The sequence below is a fragment of the Macaca thibetana genome, chromosome 6, assembly GCF_024542745.1.
Source record: "Macaca thibetana thibetana isolate TM-01 chromosome 6, ASM2454274v1, whole genome shotgun sequence".
NCBI lineage: Eukaryota > Metazoa > Chordata > Mammalia > Primates > Cercopithecidae > Macaca > Macaca thibetana.
The window spans coordinates 155,079,075-155,100,570 of NC_065583.1; positions in this window are offsets into that span (position 1 = coordinate 155,079,075).

A 21,496-nucleotide genomic window follows, 5' to 3' on the forward strand; every position below is an offset into this window, starting at 1 on the left:
GCTGTTTAAAAGTACAATCATGAAATAAGCATGTGATTAAGTACAAACTTTAAGACTGATTAACCTAATGAAAATAAAAGAAACTAAATCTGACATTCTACATGATGTTTCTGGTAAACCAAATAATTTCCCTGTCTTTTGCAATAAATTGTAACTAGAGCATAATACATTTACAGGCTAACCTCAAATATTTTTAATTAAATCTTATTCTATCAAAATCATTAGAGATCAGATTAGATGATGTATCTGGTACAATTCATGTCAATGGTAAATTATAACACTTGATCAGTTTTTCCATTACCATTGTCAAAGATATAGCACAACAATTGCACACATGGAAACTCCCACACATTTTTATATAGTGCAAATTGCAAATTACATTACAATACATAATGAAATGCCTTATTTATTCAGTGGCTATAGCCGTCTATGGACCATCCACTCAAAAATGTACTTATTCTATTACAAGGTCCTATAGAGTTAGGACAATTTATTTTTAATTGCTAAATTTTCCTTGTGGATGAATGTATTTAGTATGTATTTTAAAACAAGAGAAGTGAAACATTTATTCAGTATTTCAGGGGAGTATGTTGATATTCAAAGAAACTGCTTTTGTAAAATTAAGAGCCAAGAGAGGCAAAAGTCCAACATGTTAAACATCGTTGTAACTTAAGGGCAGAGTATCATGGAAGCCAGAAAAACTCCTCACACAGTTAACCCAGTGTGAGGAGAGTGGGAAGAGTCAGGAACTGCTTCCTGTCAGAGGGGACACATGAAGTCAGAGTAAACGATGTATTAGAGTTAGCCTAGCGTAAGATATAAGGAAATTGCTCTGAAGAATAACACTGTAACCAAACTGATAAAGTTTCCTGCTTCATTGAGAAGATTAGGGTTGTTTTAGGTTATGTTACAGAACGTTATTGAAGGATTCTTTGGTTTGTAAAATGCAATATGATATCCCTTAAGTATTTTTATTGAAATATATATATATATAATAAAGTCTAATGGAAAATCAAATAACAGGCTATTTGTGAATGAATGAAGATGTGTGTGTTGGGGGGAGATGGAGACATGTTCAGGATATATAATTGTAAAGATGTTATTTGAAATCTGTAGATTATTAGAGAATATAAAAATCAACTAGGATAAGTCAGCAAATGGCTTGAGACCTGGAAATTAGAGACCATCAATGTTTGATAAAAATGAATATTGTTTAGGATCATGTATAAAATATGTCTTCAAGATATTAGTTTTTTGACAATAAGAATTAACAACAAACTTTTAAAAATATTATTATTAAATTCCTATATATATTTTAGCAAAAATTGATACTTAAGGTCTGAGATTGAATGAAAACCCTTTATGTGAAAAGAGACAACAGTTTGTTAATATATTATTAAATTATTTTTATTTCAATAGTTTTTGAGGAAACAGGTGGTATTTGGTTACATGAAAACGTTCTGGCCAGGTGTGGTGGCTCAAGCCTGTAATCCCAACACTTTGGGAGGCCGAGGTGGGCGGATCACGAGGTCAGCAGACCGAGACCTTCCTGGCTAACATGGTGAAACCCCGTCTCTGTTAAAAACTCACAAAAAAATTAGCCGGGCGTGGTGGCGGGCACCTGTAGTCCCAGCTACCCGGGAGGTTGAGGCAGGAGAATGGCGTGAACCCAGGAGGCAGAGCTTGCAGTGAGCCAACATCATGCCACTGCACTCCAGCCTGGACGACAGAGTGAGACTCTGACTCAAAAAAAAAAAAAAAAATGTTCTTTAGTGGTCATTTCTGGGGTTTTGGTGCACTCATGACCTGAGCAGTGTAGACTGCACACATTGTGTAGACTTTTTTTTTTTTAATTTATTTTTTCTTGAGACAGAGTCTCGCTGTGTTGCCCAGGCTGGAATACAGTGGCGTGATCTCGGTTCACTGCAACCTTTGCCTCCCAGATCAAGGATTCTCCTGTCTCAGCATCTTAAGTAACTGGGACTACAGGCACCTGCCACCACACTTGGCTAGTTTTTGTATTTACAGTGGACATGGGATTTCACTATGTTGGCCAGGCTGGTCTTGAACTCCTGACCTCATGATCCGCCCTCCTTGACCTCCCAATGTGCTGGGATTACAGTTGTGAGCCACCACACCCAGCCTAATGTGTTGTTTTTTATCCCTCATCTACCCTCCTGCCCTTTCCCACCAAGTCCCCAAAGTCTTAGGTATTTGCATCCTCATACCTTAGTTCCCACTTATAAGTTAGAACATGAAATGTTTGTTTATCCATTCCTGAGTTACTTCATTTAGGATAATGATCTCCAACTCCATCCAGGTTGCTGTGAATGCCATAATTTCATTCCTTTTTATGACTGAGTAGTATATCATGGTATGTAAGTCTATGAGGACCATGAGGTCCAGGCTGAGGTGGTCTCAGATGGAGATGAGAAACCTGTTGGAACCTGGAGTAAAGGTCACTCTTGCTATGCAAAGAGACCTGCAGAACTTTGTGCCTGCTCCTCTGCTGTGGAACTTTGAATTTGATAGAGAAAATTTAGAGTATATCTGGCAGAAGAAATTTTTAAGTGTCAAAATGTTCAAGAGGAAGCAGAGCATAAAAGTTTGGAATATTTCCAGCCTGACAATGTGACAGAAAAAAAAAATTCTGTAGAGAGATTCAAGCCAACTGCAGAAATTTGTATAAATAATAAGAAGCCAAATGTTAATCACCAATATAATGGGGAATATGTCTCCAGAGCATGTCAGAGACCTTCATGGCTTCTGCTCCCATCACAGGCTCAGAGGAGGTAAAAATAATTTCCTGGGTGGGACCAAGGGCTCCCCTACTCTGTGCAGACTGAGGACATGGTGCTCTGCCTCCCAGCTGCTCCAGCCATGGCTTAAAGAGGCCAGCATAGAGCTCAACCCATTGCTTCAGAGGGTGCAAGCCCCAAGCCTTGGCAGCTTCCATGTGGGATTGGACCTGAGGGTGTGTGGAAGTAAAGAACTGAGGTTTGGGAATCTCTGCCTGGATTTCAGAGGATGTACGGAAAGTCTGGTATGCCCAAGCAGAAGTTTGCTGCCCTCTTGGAGAACTTCTGGTAAGGCAGTGCCCTACCAGAAGGGAAATGGTGGGTTAAAGTCCACACACAGAATCTCCACTGGGGCACTGACTAGTGGTGCTGAAGGAAGAGGGCCACCACACTTCAGACCCCAGAATGATAGATACACTCACAGCTTGCACTGTGTGCCTGAAAAAGCCACAGACACTAAACACCAGCCTGTCAAAGCAGCCTGGGGAGCTCCAAAGCCACAGGGTTGGAGCTGCCCCAGGCCATGGGAACCCATCTCTTGCATCAAAGAGCCCTGGATGTGAGACATGGAGTCAAAGGAGATCATTTTAAAACTGTAAGATTTAATGACTGTCCTATTGAATTTTGGACTCGCATCAGGTCTGTAGGGCCACGTTTTGGCCAATTTGTCCCATTTGGATTGGGTGTATTTACCCAGTGCCTTTACCTCCATTGTGTCTAGAAAGTAACTAACTTGCTTTTGGTTTTACAGCCTTATAGGTGGAAGGGACTTTCCCTGTCTCAGAAAACACTATGGACTTGGACTTTTGGGTTAATGCTGAACTAAGTTAAGACTTTGGGGAATTGTTGAGAAGGGCGTGATTGTGTTTTGAAAAGTGAGAACATGAGATTTGGAAGGGACCAGGGAAGAATAATATGGTTTGGCTCTTTTCCCACCCAAATTTCATCTTGATTTGCAGTTCCCATAATTCCCACCTGTCAGGAGAAACAGTGGGAGGTAATTTAATCATGGGGGTGGTTACTCTCATACTGTTCTCATGATAGTGAGTGAGTTCTCATAAGATCTGATGGTGTTATAAGGGGCTTTCCCCACTTTTGCTCAGCACTTCTCTCTTCTGCTGCCATGTAAAGAAGGATGTGTGTGCTTCCCCTTCCACCATAATTGCAAGTTTTCTTAGCCCCCGCTAGTCATGCTGAACTGACAGTCAATTAAACCTCTTTCCATTGTAAATTACCCAGTCCAGTCTCTGGTATATCTTTATTAGCAGCATGAGAATGGATTAATACAATAATCATATCATCAGTGAACAGTAACAGTGTGACTTTCTCTTTACCAATTTGGATGCCCTTTATTTCTTTCTTTTGTTTGATAGCTCTTGTTAGGACTTCAAGTACTATGTTGAATGCAAGTGGTGAACATGGGCATCCTTGTCTTGTTTCATTTCTCAAGGGAAATGCTTTCAACTTTTCCCTTTTCAGTATAATGTTGGTTGTGGGTTTCTGCATCCTTGGTATGAAACCCTCTTTATGATGCTGGATTATTTTCTTGATATTGTAGTAATCCATTTTCACACTGCTGATAAAGACATACTTGAGACTGGGAAATACATAAAGAAAAAGTGGTTTAATGAACTCACAGTTCCACGTGGCTGGGGGAACTCACAAGTACGGCAGAAGGCGAAAGTCAGGTCTTACATGGTGGCAGGCAGGACAGAATGAGAGCCAAATGAAAGGGTAGGCCCCTTGTAAAATCATCAGATCTCATGAGACTTATTCACTACCGTAAGAACAGTATGAGGAAAACCACTCCCATGATTCAATCATCTCCCACTGAGTCCCTCCCACAACATGTGGAAATTGTGGAAGCTACAATTCAAGATGACATTTGGGTGGGGACACAGCCAAACTCTATTGGAGATACTGTTGGATTTGGTTATCTAGTATTTTGTTGTGGATTTTTGCATCTATGTTCATCAAGGATATTAGTCTATAGTTTTCTTTTTTTGTTAGGTTCTTTTCTGATTTTACTATTAGGGTGATGCTGGCTTCAAATAATAACTTAGGGAGGACTCCTTTCTCTATCTTTTTAAATAGTGTCTATAGGATTGGTACCAATTCTTCTTTGAATGTCTGATAAAATTCAGCTGCAAATCCATCTTGTTCTGGACTTTTTTTGTTGTTGTTCATTTTTTAAAATTACCATTTCAATCCTGCTGCTTGTTATTGGTCTGTTCAGAGTTTCAATTTCTTCCTGGTTTAATATAGGAGGGTTGTATATTTCCAGGAAAATATCCATCTCCTTTAGGTTTTCTGGTTTGTATGCATAAAGGTATTCATAGTAACCCTGAATGCTCTTTTATATCTTTTCTGTGGTATCTGTTATAATATCTCTCATTTCATTTGTAATCTTTTTTTCTTGGTTAATCTTACAAATAGTGTATCAATTTTGTTTATCTTTTCAAAGAACAAGCTTTCTGTTTTATTTATTTTTTGTATTGTTTATTTCAATGTTCTTTACTTCTGCTCTGATCTTCGTTATTTCTTTTCTTCTGCTGGGGTTGGGTGTGGTTTGTTCTTGTTTCTCTAGTTTCTTGAGGTGTGACCTTAGATTGTCTATTTGTGCTCTTTCAGACTTTTTGATGTAGGAATTTAATGATAGGGATTTTCCTCTTACATCACTTTTGCTGTCTCCCATATGTTTGGATACGTTGTATCACTATTATAGTTCAGTTCAAATAACTTTTTAATTTTCTATCTTGATTTCATTGTTGATCCAACAATTATTCAGGAGCAGATTATTTAATTCCATGTATTTGCATGGTCTTGAGGGTTCCTTTTGGAGTTGATTTCTGATTTTATTCTACTGTGGTCTGAAATGGTACTTGATATAATTTTGATTTGCTTACATTTCTTGAGACTTGTTTGGTAGTCTATCATATGGTTTATCTTGGAGAATGTTCCGCATGCTGAGTGGAGTTATATTCTGAAGTTACTGGGTAGAATGTTCCATAAATTTATGTTAAGTCTGTTTGTTCTAGAGTATAGTTTAAGTATATTGTTTCTTTGTTGACTTTCTTGATGACCTGTTTAGTGCTGTCAGTGGAGTATTGAAGTCTGCCACTATGATTGTGTTGCTGTCTATCTCATTTCTTAGGTCTAGTAGTAATTGTTTTATAAATTTGGGAGCTCCAGTGTTTGATGCATATATATTTAGAATTGTGATGTTTTCCTGTTGGACTAGTCCTTTTATCATTATATAATGTCCCTCTTTGTCTTTTGTAACTATTGTTACTTTAAAGTCTGATTTGTCTGATATAAGAATAGCTACTCCTGCTCACATTTGGTGTTTATTTACATGGAATACCTTTTCCCACCCCATTTGCCTTGAGTTTATGTGAATCCATATGTGTTAAGAGAGTCTCTTGAAGACAGCCTATACTTGATTGGTGAATCCTTATCCTTCTGTCATTCTGCATCTTTGAAGTGGAGCATTTAGGCCATTTACATTCAACATTAGTATTGAGATTTGAGATACTGTTTTATTCCATTTATTGTGCTAGTTGTTGCCTGAATACCTTATGATTGTTGGTTTTTTTCATTGTGTTATTGTTTTATAGGTCCTGTGAGATTTATGCTTTAAGGAGTTTCTTTTCAAGGATTTGTTTCAAGATTTAGAACTCGTTTTAGCAGTTCTTGTAGTGCTGGCTTGGTAATGAAAAATTATCTCAGCATTTGTTTGTCTTAAAAAAAGACTATCTATCTTCTACTTGGGAGGCTGAGGCAGGAGAATGGCGTAAACCCAGAAGGCGGAGCTTGCAGTGAGCTGAGATCCAACCACTGCACTCCAGCCTGGGCGACAGAGCGAGACTGTCTCAAAAAAAAAAAAAAAAAAAAAAAAAAAAAAGACTATCTTTTCTTCATTTATAAAGTTTTCACCGGATACAAAATTCTTGGCTAATTGTTTTGTTTAAGAGGCTAAGATAGGACCCAATCCCTTCTATTCCATAGGGTTTCTGCTGAGAAAACTACTGTTAATCTTATAGGTTTTGCTTTATAGGTTACCTGTTGCTTTTGCCTCACAGTTCTTAAGAGTCTTTCCTTTGTTTTGATTTTGGTTTACCTGATAACTATGTGCCTAGGCAATTATCTTTTTGCAATCAATTTCCCAGGTGTTCTTTGAGCTTCTTGTATTTGGATGTCGGATGTCTAGATTTCTAGCAAAGCCAGGGAAATTTTCCTCAAATATTACCTCAAATATGTTTTCCAAATTTTTAGATTTCTCTTCTTCTTGAGAACACCAAGTATCCTCAAGTTTGGTTGGTTAACATAATCCCAAACTTCTTGGAGGCTTTGTTCATTTCTTCAAAGTTTTTTTTTCTTTGTCTTTATCAGATTGAGTTAACTCAAAAGCCTTTTCTTTGGGGTCTGAAGTTCTTTATTGTACTTGTTTAATTCTATTGCTGAGACTTCCCAATGCATTTTGCATTTCTCTAAGTGTGTCCTTCCTTTCCAGGAGTTGTGATTGTTTGGTATGTATGCTATTTCACAAGATTTTCCATTGCTATCTTTTATTTTATTTTATTTCTCTAAGTTGGACTATGTCTTTCTCTGGTGGCTTTTTGATTAACTTAATAATTGACCTTCTTGATGCTTTTTTTCTGGAAATGCAGAGATTTCTTCTTGGTTTAGATCCATTGGTGGTGAGCTGGTGTGATCTTTTGGGGGTGTTAAAGAACCTTGTTTTGTTGTATTACCAGAATTGTTTATCTGGTTCCTTCTCATTTGGGTAGTCTATTCAGAGGGAAGATCTGGGGCTCACTGGCTGCTGATCAGATCCCTTTGTCCAATGACGTGCTCCCTTGATGTGGGACTATTCACCTTCTCCTGGTGATGAGGCTTCCTGAGAGTCAAACTGCAGAGATTGTTATTCCTCTTCTGTGTCTACTTACTCAGCAGAGCGACTGGGCTCCAGGCTGGTACTAGGGGAGTGTCCACAAAGAGTCCTGTGATGTGATTCATCTTCAGGTCTCTCAGCCATGGATAACAGTACCTGTTCTGGTGGATGTAGCAGGAGTGTGAAGTGGACGCTGTGATGGAACTTGGTTGAGGTTTTGTTTAGTGCACTAGTTTTCTGTCAGTTGGCCTCCAGCCAGGAGGTGGCACTTTCAAGGGAGCTCCAGTTATGGTAGTACAGAGAATACAAGCTTTCCCTAAGGTCACGTGGATAATTATTTGGGTTTCTCAGGTGGTGGGCAGGACCATAGAGCTCTCAAGTTATTATCACCTTTGTCTTTGGTTACCAGAGTGGGTACAGAAAGACCATAAGTTGGTGGCAGGCTTAAGTGTATCTGAGCTCAGAATCTCCTTTGGTGGGGCTTACTGCAGTCACTGTGAAGTATGGAGGAGTGGTTCTCAGTCCAATGAGGTTATGTTCACAGGGGGATTATAGCTGCCTCTGCTGCTTCATACAGGTCAGCAGAGAAGTGGGGGAAAGCCAATAGTGACAAGCCTCATCCAACTCCCATGCAGCCTGAAAAGAAAAGTCACACTCCCACTGTTCCCTCACAACAGCACTGAGTTTATTTGCAGGTAACCAGTGAGCAGGGCTGAGAACTTGTTCCAGGTTACAAGCCTCCCCCTGAGAAAGCAAGCAGGGCTTTCAGGTTTCTTGTCTCCCTGACTGCCATAGCTTTTGTGTTGGTATTTGCACTCCTGCTTTGCCCCCTTCCCCATATTCTGTTTGGGAAACTTCATGTTCAGTCAAAATTGTTACAAAGTTCGGCTTGAAGTTTTCTTCTCCCTGTGGTCTTTCTCCAATTCTACTGGCAACCCTCCCCAAGGACCCCTGTGAGACAGTCAGAAATGACTTCCCTGGGGAACAAATGCCCATAGGGCTCTTCTTGCTGTTTCCTCTACCCCTATATTTCACCAGTATCTTTAAATTCTTCTCAGCTCCAGTAAGGACTATTCCTTCTCCCATGATCTGGACCTTCAGGTTCCCCAGTGAGAATGTGTATTTGGAGGTGGATGTTCCCCCTCGCACTTTGGGCACTCACAGCTTTTCAGCTACCTCACAGAGTCTGCAGACACAAGTGGCTTCCTTCAAGGGGTCTGTGGATTCTCTTTGCTTTCCCAGTATGTTTCTGCATTATTTCTTGGAACAGAAGTTTATGATGTGAGTCTCCACACACTGCTCTGTTTGTTCCAGTGGGAGTTGCAAGTTAGTCTTGCCCTATATCTGCCATTTTCCCTGATTATCTCTGATTAATATTAGTCTATGGAGTCAAATGTAATTAAATGAACCAAAATAAATATAAATTTACATTCTTTCAATATGAGTGTTACCTGATACTCTCAATTAAAAATCATTTTTCTAAATATTAGCTTCTAGTGGAGGGCTATTAGGAGAACAGTTTGTTTATAACTCCATAACATCTGTGGCAGGCATATGAAGGATTTTTTGAGATTGATTTAACTGTAATGGCAGTATGATCTGCTTTTCTATCAAAGTTTATTGAGCATCCAAAGAATAGTAAGACATACCCTAAGTGCATCAAATAAGCATGGCAAGCCAGCAACACTTCATACTTCAAACATTGAGAAGAAGAGGGGAGTAAATTTTTGCAAACATCTTGTAATTTCATCTTGTTAATAATAAATTCAAATAAAAATTGTGTTTATCCATGACATGTTAAAATATCTTTACTCAGTTAAATTCATCACAGTTTTTAAAATGGTTTAATTTCACATATGGTTATAACATAATACCTCTAAGTTGATCTAGAAATCCATTGCTTTAACCTCAAAATGTTTAGGAATTTTCAAAACTCCTTTTCACATTGTATTATCTTTGGAATTCAAAGATTATATATGTTAACTCTTCAATGGAATCTTTTCACTTTGGAGACTCACATATGTTAATTGTGTTCTTATTAATTTGCACCCAAGTGACACTATTTAGCAATGTAATTTATATAATTTAATATGCTGTATTAGATGCTGCTACAAACTCTTAGTGAAGGGAGGCAACATTCACTACTGAATGTGTCTTAAATATGCCTCACTAAAAATATAACAGAGCCACCCTAATCTGCTGAAATCACTGCTCAAACTCTGCGTATTAAGTTAGCTCAATATTTGCAGTGAATATAAAATAAAAGGAAGCTTTAAATAAAATCAGTTTAGTGCATCTGAATGGGGAGATTAACCTCAGGAAATGATCATGTTAGGTATTAGACACCCAAAGCAGTATTTCATTGTAATGACCCCAGTAGGTAACTGTTTCATAAAATCCCCACCCATCTAGATTTGAATAATTTAATTTTATTGCTCTAATATTGGGAATTATAGCTTGGATCCTCCACAAAGTAAACCCTGAGGCAGAGGCCTTTTGAGTTAATTTATTAAGGAAGCAGATCTTAGTTTACAGGTGTGAGAAATAAGAATAGTGGGTCAAGAGAAGGGTAGATAAATGTGAGGATATAATAATGAAATTAAGTGTGGCTAGTAGATCTCATAGATGTATGTCAAGACTACTTAGAAGAAAAGTAGTCTTCCAGTAGTAAGGAGAAAAAGAGTTTAAATAGGGGAAACTTGATGAGAAAGGCATGCAAAAATTGTGCATAGTACAATGTCTGTCTTGCTCTGGTGGCTATCTTGGGTCCCTGTCCACCTGGATCTTGGACTGGCATCACCTCAACAATGGCTGGGTTGTTGATTAGCCACCTTGAAGTAATCTCTGAAATGTTTCAGGTGGGTCTCAGAGTTGGTCTGTCCGTCTCAAGATTAGCCCCTGGAGCCTCTAGGAATACACATAATTTGATAGTAGGGTTCAGTTAGATAAATTTGAAGGAAGTATATATATATGGTGAGAAAGGGAGGAACGTGCAGTCTATTTTAAGGCTAAGGAAAAAGGCTTCTTCAGTTTGCCTCAAGGTTATATCTTGAAACCCAAGAGAAAGAGAGAAAAAAAAAAGTTTAAAATGCATTTAGAAGTTAAGCTGCCTGGTTACAATTTGAGGGGAGCTATGCCCTTCTTCCTACCTGAAAATAGCTCCTCAACCAGCTCAAAATTACCATTATAATATTCTATCAGTTAACCACCCAGAGTCTGTAATTGAAAAAGTACAGACACCGTATGCTGTATGAAGGTGCACTCACATAGCACCTTAATTAAGGTGAAGGATTTGGTAGATAGACATGAAGAAAATTATAGGCACACATTGAGTCCTTAGGAAACAGTCACGCATGGCTCCCCAGGCTGCTTCCTCAACCCTATAGGACACACTTCATCTTTGGACTAGAGACCATCAAAACTTGTATGAAGAATCTTGTTTTCAGGATAACCTGAGCAAAATTTCTAGGGAGATTTTTCTTGGTTTGTTTGATGTCTCATGTTATTTTATTTTTATTCATTTTATTTGTAAAATTTTATTTTTTTAAATTCACAGATAATTATTGTACATATTCATGGGATACATAGTGATATTTTGATACATATAATGCATAATTATTACATCAGGATAACAAACATATTCATAATCTCACATGTTTATCATTTCTTTGTACTGGGAACGTTTAACATTCTTCTTCTAGCTATTTGAAGCTATATATTTTTCTTGATTATTTTTTATATCTTGTAGGCAAGTCACTCTGTGTAACTGCTTAAACATGGTGTAATCCATCAACTTAAACCATGTAAACATGCTAATAACAGAGAAGTATAGAACTTTGCAGTATGTTATGTATCAAGTCTATCTTTTCCTTTTTTTGGGTCAAGAGTCAGCCAGACTTTAAAATTCAAGGTCTCCCCATATATAAGCATACTGCTGTTTCAGTTCAGATATATGATAACTCTATCTTACATATATATACATATAGTGTGTATACACATATTGAAGGCCCTATTAAGACACATATTCTTCAAGAGTATCACATAGTAGAGAAGCAGATACATCTTTTATATTTTTTCATTTGGGAAATAAAATAAGAGCCAAAGCAACATCAGCCTGTGTGGAGGAAGATAAAATAAAAAGGGACAGGGAAGCATGGTAAGTACGAGATGTTGTGAATATGCAAAGCTACCTGGAAGTGTGCTTTAGTCATTTAGCATTTTCCTCAAGGCATTTCCACTTATTTTGTTAGCACACAGTGGTTGCCCAATAAATATTTATTGAATGACTAAATAACTGTTTTCTGCATAAGCTAGTTATACAAATCAATGATTAAATTCCCCCTTACAGAATCCCCATGAAAAAAACAAGCAAACAAAAAAGTAAAAATTAAGAAAAAGTTGTACTACTGAAAAATAAGTAACAGTGTCATTAACATGCTGCATACTTTTTAGAATTTGTAACAAATAGTAGAGATAAAACTGAATTGAGAGATGACAGTAAAGAAATTCTGTATGGAAATGATGACTGGGAAGAGAATCATTTCTCTTCTTTCTGTTGTTATGGTGTCTCACGTTTATAGGTTTGCATGTTACACCATCCTTGCATCCCTGGGATAAATCCCACTGAATCATACTGAGTGATCCTTTCAGTGTGCAGTTGAATTCTGTTTGGAATTATTTTGTTGAGGATTTTTGTATCTGTGTTTATCAGGGATTTTTTTTTCTTTTTTCATAATGTCCTTTTCTGGCTTTGTTATCAGAATAATACTGGCCTCCTAAAAAGTTCGAACATACTGAGTAGGCAATTTTGGCTTTAACAAGTGGGATGGTGAGGAAAAAATATGAGGCCTAAAATCAGAGAAAGGCCAGGTTGAAAAATTGTCTATTCTTCAAGGTCTCCATTTAACTATCTCTCTTTGTGAAGTCCCTATTTGAGTCTTTGGCCCAGATATAGGCTTAGCCTTCATTTTATTATTGACTTTAGATATTTGTTATAAATTCTTGATACACATTCTATGTTGGTATTTGAAGTAATCTAGTTCTATTCCTCTGTATATTCTGAAAATCTAAGTTCTCATTTATAATACAGTCTAATTAATCATGTTTCTCTGTATTTAGTGTTTGTGTCTCATTATAAAATATTTTCCTACCAAAGTCACATATGTATTCTCCCATACTATTTCTAAATCTTATTTATTTTGCTTTCAGTATACTTGGAGTCATTTATGTGTGTATTTATGTGTATGAATTAGATAAGGTAAATTTCGTTTCCTTGTTTTTTCTCCTTATACCTAGCTAGCTGTCAAAATATGACTTATTTACACAAAGCATAATTTTCCCTGCTTTGAAATGCCATCCTTGTGATTGATTTATATATGGGTGCATTATGGGTATATCCATTTCTGGACTCATTATTTCATTATAGTGGTGTATTTGATTCTCTGTGAATCAATATCAAATTTTTCTAATTTTTGTAACATTAAAATGAGTCTTGATATCTGGTAAAGCAAGTCTTTTCTTCTTTTCCATTTCCTTGGGTTGTATAGACTCTGCTTTCTTTTGTATCTCCACAAAACACACCCTTATATGTGGACACAATGTGTATATGCATTTTGTATGTAAGTGTATATTTTTATTTTGTTATTGTTGAGCCCTACAAAATAAATTTATAAAATGAAGAGAAAACAAATTAGGCTAAAATCCACTACACTCCTATCTGAAATAAGATAGTTCTAAACAAAAAAATAGTTAAATAATCCCAGAAGACACAGTATACACTTAGAAAATGCTAATTAGTAAATAAATACAGGAAACAATATTAAGAACAAATTAATAATAAATAAAATGAGTTATTTTTAAAAGCATAATATTTAAAAAATTTGCTCCAATAAAAAAGAGAAATCTGAAGCATAACATAAAAATGTAGACTGCAGCTGGTTGTAGTGGCACATGCCTGTAATCCCAGCACTTTTGGAGCCTGAGGTGCGTGGATTGCCTGAGCTCAGGAGTTCAAGACCAACCTTGGAAAGACGGTGAAACTCCATCTCTACCAAAAATACAAAACATTAGCTGGACATGGTGACATGTACCTATGGTCCCAGCTACTCAGGAAGATTGAAGATCACTTTACCCTCAGAGGCGGAGGTTACAGTGAGCCAAGATTGCTCCACTGCACTCCAGCCTGAGTGACAGAGTGAGATTCGGTATCCAAAAAAAAAAAAAAAAAAAAAAAAAGGAGATTGCCAACGTAAACACAATTGTGTAGATTTTAAGTATAATAAAGAATAGTAATATTTTATATAAAAGTTTTTAAAGTATAGATTAAATGAAAAATCATTTAGGAAAATGTACATTTTCTTAGGAAATGAAGGCAAGCCATCATCCATGGGAAAAATTTTGAAACTGAAATAGTAACCTCAGAAGTATCATCAGGACCTAAGACTGCTAGAGTCTAGAGCTGAAATCTTTACATATATAAAATCATATGTATTAGTCAGGGTTCTTTAGAGGGACAGAACTAATAGGATGGATATATATACACATATATACACACACACATATATACATATAGGAGCAAGGAGAGCCAGTTCAGGTCCCAAAACTGAAGAACTTGGAGTCTGAGATTCGAGGGCATGAAGCATCCAGCACAGAAGAAAGATGAAGGCCAGAAGACTCCGCAAGTCAGATGTTTCCACCTTCTGCTGTCTACTTTATTCTAGCCCCACTGGCACCTGAGTACGTGGTGCCCATCCAGATTAAGGGTGGGTCTGCTTTTCCCAGCCCACTGACTCAAATGTTAATCTCCTTTGGTAACACCCTCACAGACACACCCAGGATCCCTTTGAATCCTTCAGTTCAATCAAGCTGACACTCAGTATTGACCATCACATCATATTATTATGCACAATTACAGAGAACAGACAAAAAATTGAAATGTTTTTCATTTTATTTAATAATCTTGATTCAAGTTACTCAAGATTTAATAATCTTGAATTAAATCTTATTAAATCTTGAATAACTACATGATCCAAGGTCAATCAAATTAATGCAACAAATGATGTCAGCTTAACATTCATTAGAAATATATGTGTAACAGTTCAAAATAAAAATTATATTATTTAAAATGTTTTTGTTTATTCAAAAAATGTTGAAACGTGATCAGTTTTTCTTTTTTGAGGTAATACAGGATACATTAAACACTGGAGAATCTCTTACGATGATGCATCATAACATCGCAAAAACTCTATGATGAAAGTTTTGAAAGGATGGTGCAATGGATAATATTTGTAGAAAAACAGAAATGATCAAAAACCAGAAATGAAGGCTGGGTTTATTCGGGCAGGCAGGACATAAGACCAAACTTGAAGTAAGTCCTCAGTATATGCCTGTGCAATTAGTGATTACTTGAATGAGTAGAAGGAGAGACGAAGGGTCGATGACGAGCAGCATCACTTGCATAATGTAAAACATTTCTTTTAAATTAACAATCTTCAAATAAAAGTATTTTGAATATTATTTTTCTCATTTTACAGTGTATTTCACTTAATTCAAGACCTCAGCTTTCATTATGTATACCTTTATGATGTAAACTTTTATTATTACATAGAAAGTGTGATATAATAATTTAATTCATATAAATTAGAATTCATATATACTATAGAATTTTCATATAAAGTGGTAATTCTATTCCATATAATAGAATTCATATAGATTCTAATTATGAGAAAAAACTCTTATGACATGCTTTTTGTTTCCTTTATATTTCTTTGCTAACATTTAAGAATGAGATTATAATTTTCTAGTATCCAACTTATACTAACTTTAAAAACACATAATTTATTCTAATGCATATATTTGTGTTCATAATATTTTCCAGGCATTTATTTTATTTTGGTTCATGATACAATTATATATCATTAATCATTAAAAAATCCCCAAGAATAATCCAATATGAATAAATGTCCTATACAATATGAATAAATGTCCTATAAATTTTGATGCTGTGGCAAGTCATATTTTATGAAATTCTATTGTATTTTACTGCTTACTACTGCTATACATAAATACATCATTACAAACTAATTGCAAACATGTGAGAAGATGTATATTTAAAAGACTCAATCCTTAAGTTAGTCTTCTTAAAAGACAAACACTACAGTTAATTTGTTCCATCTCCAGGGGCAACAAATATTTTGGTTAAAAATGTTCCTCTCTTTAGGATATTAGGTATCAGTCTACACTACCTTTATTATACTATTCTTTATTCCACTCACATTCACTGAAGTATTTGTAATTGTAAGTTTTTTTTTTTTTTTTTTTTTTTTTAACAGAGTCTCAGTCTGTCACCCAGGCTGGAATGCAGTGGTGAGAGCTCAGCTTACTGCAACTGCTGCCTCCTGGGTTCAAGCGATTCTCCTGCCTCACCCTGTAGGGGAAACCAGACCCTTACCACCCAGCAGGTACCCCAACTCCAACAGAGACAAAGGAGGTAGAAAGAGACAGAATAAGCATTTAAAAAGTGGGTCCAGGTGACCGGAGCTTCAGAGGCTTGCTCACAGCCCATAGTTCTCAGAATCTGCCCAATTTATTGGTTTACAAGCTCTTTGTTCTTAGGGAAGATGGGAGGGGGAGGAAGGGATGAGGAAAAGGATTAATCAGTGAAGGAGAACCCCTGATCATTTGACAAGATGTATAGCAGTGGCAGTTTCTGTGAATTTCCTTGAGCAAAGGCGTGTGTCTAAACTACTTAAGATCTTTCACTTATCAGGACTGAAATGGGTGGGAGCGGGTTTCACGAAGAGCCAAGATGTTTGATTATACTCCACTGCTTCAAGGGAGTGTTAGTTATCTCCCTGAGCAATCTGTGGAATGCTGCTGAGCAGTTACCCTCTTGGGGCATAAAGACATGAAGGCAATAAAGAGACTTTTCTCCTCAGAGGCCACTCATGGCTTCCCATGGGTGTCTCACACAGGGGAGACCAACTCAGCTGGCACCCCAGAAACTCTCTTTACCACATGTACCCCTTTTTTGTCTTTATTAACATTTTCTTGATTAATAACCATCATTGCTATCATGGCTTGTTCACGGTGTCTGGCTTCTCTCCCAAGGCACCATCCACATCTGTAAACTAAAAACAAACAGCATAAACAGACATAAACCAAAACAAAATTTGCAATTTTTGATCCACCTATGGTTTTAATCCACTTTAAAGGATTGGTATTAGAAAAGCCATCAACGGCTCCAGCAAGAATATCAGCTCCAGGCAACAGGGTGAGATGAGCCTGAGATGCCTCAAAAACTTTGTTTTAATTGTCTCCCAATGGTGTTCAGTGGCATTATAAGAGCCAGGAGAAATACAAAAATCAGAAGTATTTCAATCACCTTGCATTTGAATTCTATGCTCCAAGCTTATAATTCAATCTCCCATCCAAATTACTGTTTGACGGAGATCATTAATTTGATTTGCCAATTTTTGATCTATTTAGCTTTGGGAATTCCAAAGCTTAGAAGAATTTTTCTGCCAACTATCCACAAAGCCTGCAGTTTGAATAGAAGAGTGCAAAGCAACACCACCACCAGCAGCAGTAGCTGTGACAGCTATAAGGCCCATGATCACAGCTATTAAAGTAAATATGAATCTCTTTGATCAAATAAGTACTCCTTTTAGTACTTCAGTGATAATATGTATAGAGTGAAGGCCTTCCAACATCTATTGAGGGAAACAGGTATCCAGACTCCTTCTTGGGCCCTAACCAATAAAATGCTATTATCTTTATTAAAGGTAAAATTAATGCAGGTAAAAAGATGACAGTTGAGGAATGATATGGTTTGAGAGTCAGGTAGGACATTAATTTTTCCCACTGCCAACATAAAAGGAGGTTTAACACAACTCTGCAATGGGACCATCCAATTAGAAGTGATGGCTTCAACAAAGAGAAGTTTTTTACTATGGGTCTCTGTTTTATACTCTCCTTTCCAAATCCGAAATGGGGTTTGAGCCATCATTAGTTTCCACAATTCTGGATGTTCTGGACTTACAATTGGATCAATCATTTTTGGGCTTGGAGGAGCCATACTGTTCTCTTCCCACTCAATAGGGTAATTTGTTTAAATTCTTCTATATAATTTTGGTGCATTATCTGGGTAGTCATTTGCAAAAGGAGCCTCTCTACAATCTTCATACTGTCTAGTACAATCTACTGCAAAGTGTGCCCTAAGGGCCCAATCAATGACGATTCCATAGGAATTATTTTGCAATACAGCAGTGCTGTTTGCAATACCATCTTCCCAGGTTAGTGCCTCTAGCTTTCCAGACCATTTAGTGGCCTGCCTAGGGCATGGCTTCTTATTAGGTTTAAATTTATTAATCTGGTGATGTGTCATAACATAGCCATGCTCAAGGTATTTAATAGTGTCCAAAGATTGAAATGTTCTTCCACTGATTGCATGAATAGAGGCTTTTGATCCATTATGTGCAGGGACATAAACCATCCAACTTTGTTTATCGTAATTTAAACATCCTATTGTGGCAGGCAGATGGGAGGAAAGCGATAACCAATGGAAACCTTTATTAACATTCCTTCCTCCTCTGGATGAGTAGGACCTCAGTTATCTCTTGGTCCTGGCATCCAGACACTACCATTAACATAAACCTCCACCAGGGGGTCTAACCATGTAACAGGCCTAATCAGTGGTGGGAATGGAATATAGGTCCAATAAGTGTAATTTTGATCTGCCTCATCTACAGGGAGACTCACTGCCAGGTAGACTACTGCCATCATAGCTACCATTAGATTACTATTACTGGTGGTCAGTAATTACTGACCACTGGCTTGTTTTGAGACCTCAGTTTCTCTTCTGCAATGTGAACTAGACTCTTCACCTGCCCCCAGGTTGGTGGAGTTGCTTGGTGAGTTTACTGGTTTCCATCTGCTCAACAGAGACGTTCATCTGAGCCATCTGATGAACTGGGGGTGCAGGGACGTTCTGAAGTCTTTTCCTCTTCCTTGGATTCTGGCTCAGCATAAGATGTCTTGTGGGTACCCAGAGAGGAAGCTGATTCTCTCCTGGTGAGATACAAGCAAACCCTCGGCCCCATGTAATGATTTTGCCCTTTTCCCAGGTTTTGGTTCTGACGTCCTTCTACCACACATGTTTCCTTCATGAAGATTTATTTTTTGCCCTGTCAAATGCTGCTCTGCTGCCATTGTAACCTGATCTCTAGACAAATTCAAAAAATTTACAGTGATAAGAGTCAATTGTAGCAGCATATGGGGAGTAGAGTATTCTCTGATTCCCACCTCTATCTTTTGTTTTTGTAATTGAGATTTTAAGGTTCAATTAGCCCGTTCAACAATGGCTTGGCCTTGAGAATTATAGGGTATTCCAGTACTGTGCTCAGTGTGTCATTGTTGAAGGAATGCTTACAAAGATTTACTACAGTATCCTGGGCCATTGTCTGTTTTAATCTTTTGTGGGATGCCCATGGCAGCAAAACAGGAACGTAAATGTCTTTTAATATGAGCAGCTGCCTTACCTGTTTGGCAAGTTGCCCATACTAAATGAGAAAAGGTATCTATAGTAACACGGACATATGAAAGTTTCCCAAATGAAGGTACATGGGTTATAGCCCTTTGCCACAACATATTGGGGACTAATCCCTCGTGGGTTAACACCAGTCCCTCCATGTGGCAGTTGTAGTACCTGGCACTGAGGGCAATGTTACACAATGTCCTTTGCCTGTCTCCAAGTAATTTGATATTTTGTTTAAGTCCTGCTACATTAACATGTAGGGAGTGAACATCTTGGGCATTAGTAAGCACAGTGGAAACTAGTAAGTCAGCTTGATCGTTAGCCCTTAACAAGGGGCCCAGGATGATTAGTGTGTGCTCAAATGTGCGTAATACAGAAAGGAAAATAGCGATCATGCACTGCCTTTTGTAAAGAAGAGAACAGCTGATAGAGTTGTTCATCCACAAGATATTTAATGAGTGCAGTTTCTATGTGTTGGGTGGCTTGAACAACATAAGCTGAATCAGAGACAATATTTACAGGTTGCTTAAAGTCTTCTAACACAGCTGTAATTCAGCCCTCTGTGCCAATTGAAAGTCGGTTTGAATAATTCTATTTATAGGTCCTACATAAGCTGATTTTCCATTGCTAGAGCTGTCTATAAACATAGTCACTGCTCCTTCCAATTGAGCACTATGGGTAATTTTTGGAAGGACCCATGTTGTTAGCTTTAAAAACTGAAAAAAATTGTTTTTTGGATAATGATTGTCAAGAACTCCAATGAAACCAACTAAATTTATTTGCTGATTGACTAAATTGACAAAGGCTTGCCAAATCTGATTTTTATTCATTGGAACTATAATCTTATCTGGATCTGAGCCACAAAGTTTAACAACTCTGAGGTGAGCTTGTGCAACCAAGATTGCCGTCTGATCCAAGTATACTGTGAGTGTTCTAACAGTATTGTGAGGCAGAAAAGACCATTCATCTAAGTCCTCATTCTGAACTATAACCCCTGTAGGAGAATGGAGAGTAGGGAACACAATGAACTGTAATGGTAAAGTTGAGTCTATTCTATTAACGTGGACCTGTTGTATTTTTTTCTTCCATCATTTATGATTCTTTGGCAGCCTCAGTAGTCAGTTCTTATTTTCTATTGAGAGCAGGGTCTCCTCTTAAAATAGAGAACAGATTAGACATAGCATAGGTAGGGATTCCCAAAGTAGGTTGAATCCACTTGATATCCCCTAATAATTTTTGAAATCATTTAAAGTTTTCAGAGAGTCTTTTCAAATTCGAACCTTTTAGGGTTTAATTGCCCTTTCCTGAACCTGCATTCCCAAATATTGTAAAGGAGTGGCCATTTGAATTTTATCTGGTGCTATGAGCAATCCAGCATCGGCTACCACCTCCTATAAATATGAATAACACTGGAAAAGTCAGTCTCAATTTTCAGTCGACAGTGACTGTCCCTAAACACGATATGTCATCCCTATAATGAATGATACACAAATTGGAAAACTGATCTCCCACAGGCTGAATGGCCTTCCCCACAAAAGTTTAACAAATAGTAGGACTATTCAACAAACCTGCAGCAGGATTTTCCAATAATTATCTGACTGCTGGCTCCTTGTTCTTCACAGCAGGAATAGTAAAAGCAAATGTCTCAAAATCAGACTCTGCTAGAGGAATATTAAAAAAGCAATCCTTCAAATCTATAATTATTAATGGCCAGTCTCTGGAATCATGGTGGGTGATTGAAGCCCCAGCTGCAGCACCCCCATCAGCTGGATGACTGCATTGACCGCTGGTAAGTCGGTTAGCACGTGCCAACTGCTGGATTTTTTCTTTATTACAAACACTGGTGAATTCCATTGAGAAAATGTGGGCTCGATGTTTCCTTTGTTTAATTGTTGTTTGACTAATTCCTGTAAGGCCCCTGATTTTTCCTGAGAAAACGGTCACTGCTTGACCCAAACAGGATTTTAGGTCTTCCATTTTAAGGGAATAGGACTTGGAGGCTCAGCAGTGACTGTCCCTAAAAATGGTAACCTAATCCTTTTCGGTCATTTTTTACAGTAACCTGTATGGGTTCAATAATGGCCATCTCCTGTTTTCTCAGGCCTTTTCTGGGAACATGGCTCATGTTTGAAATTATTTTTTGACTAGCTTGACCGTACCAGGGAGAAGGGATTGAAATTTCTGTGCCCCACTGCTGAGACAGATCTCTTCCCCATAAGTTAACAGGAATGGGCGTAATTAGAGGCTGCATTGTGCATTTCTGTTCTTCTG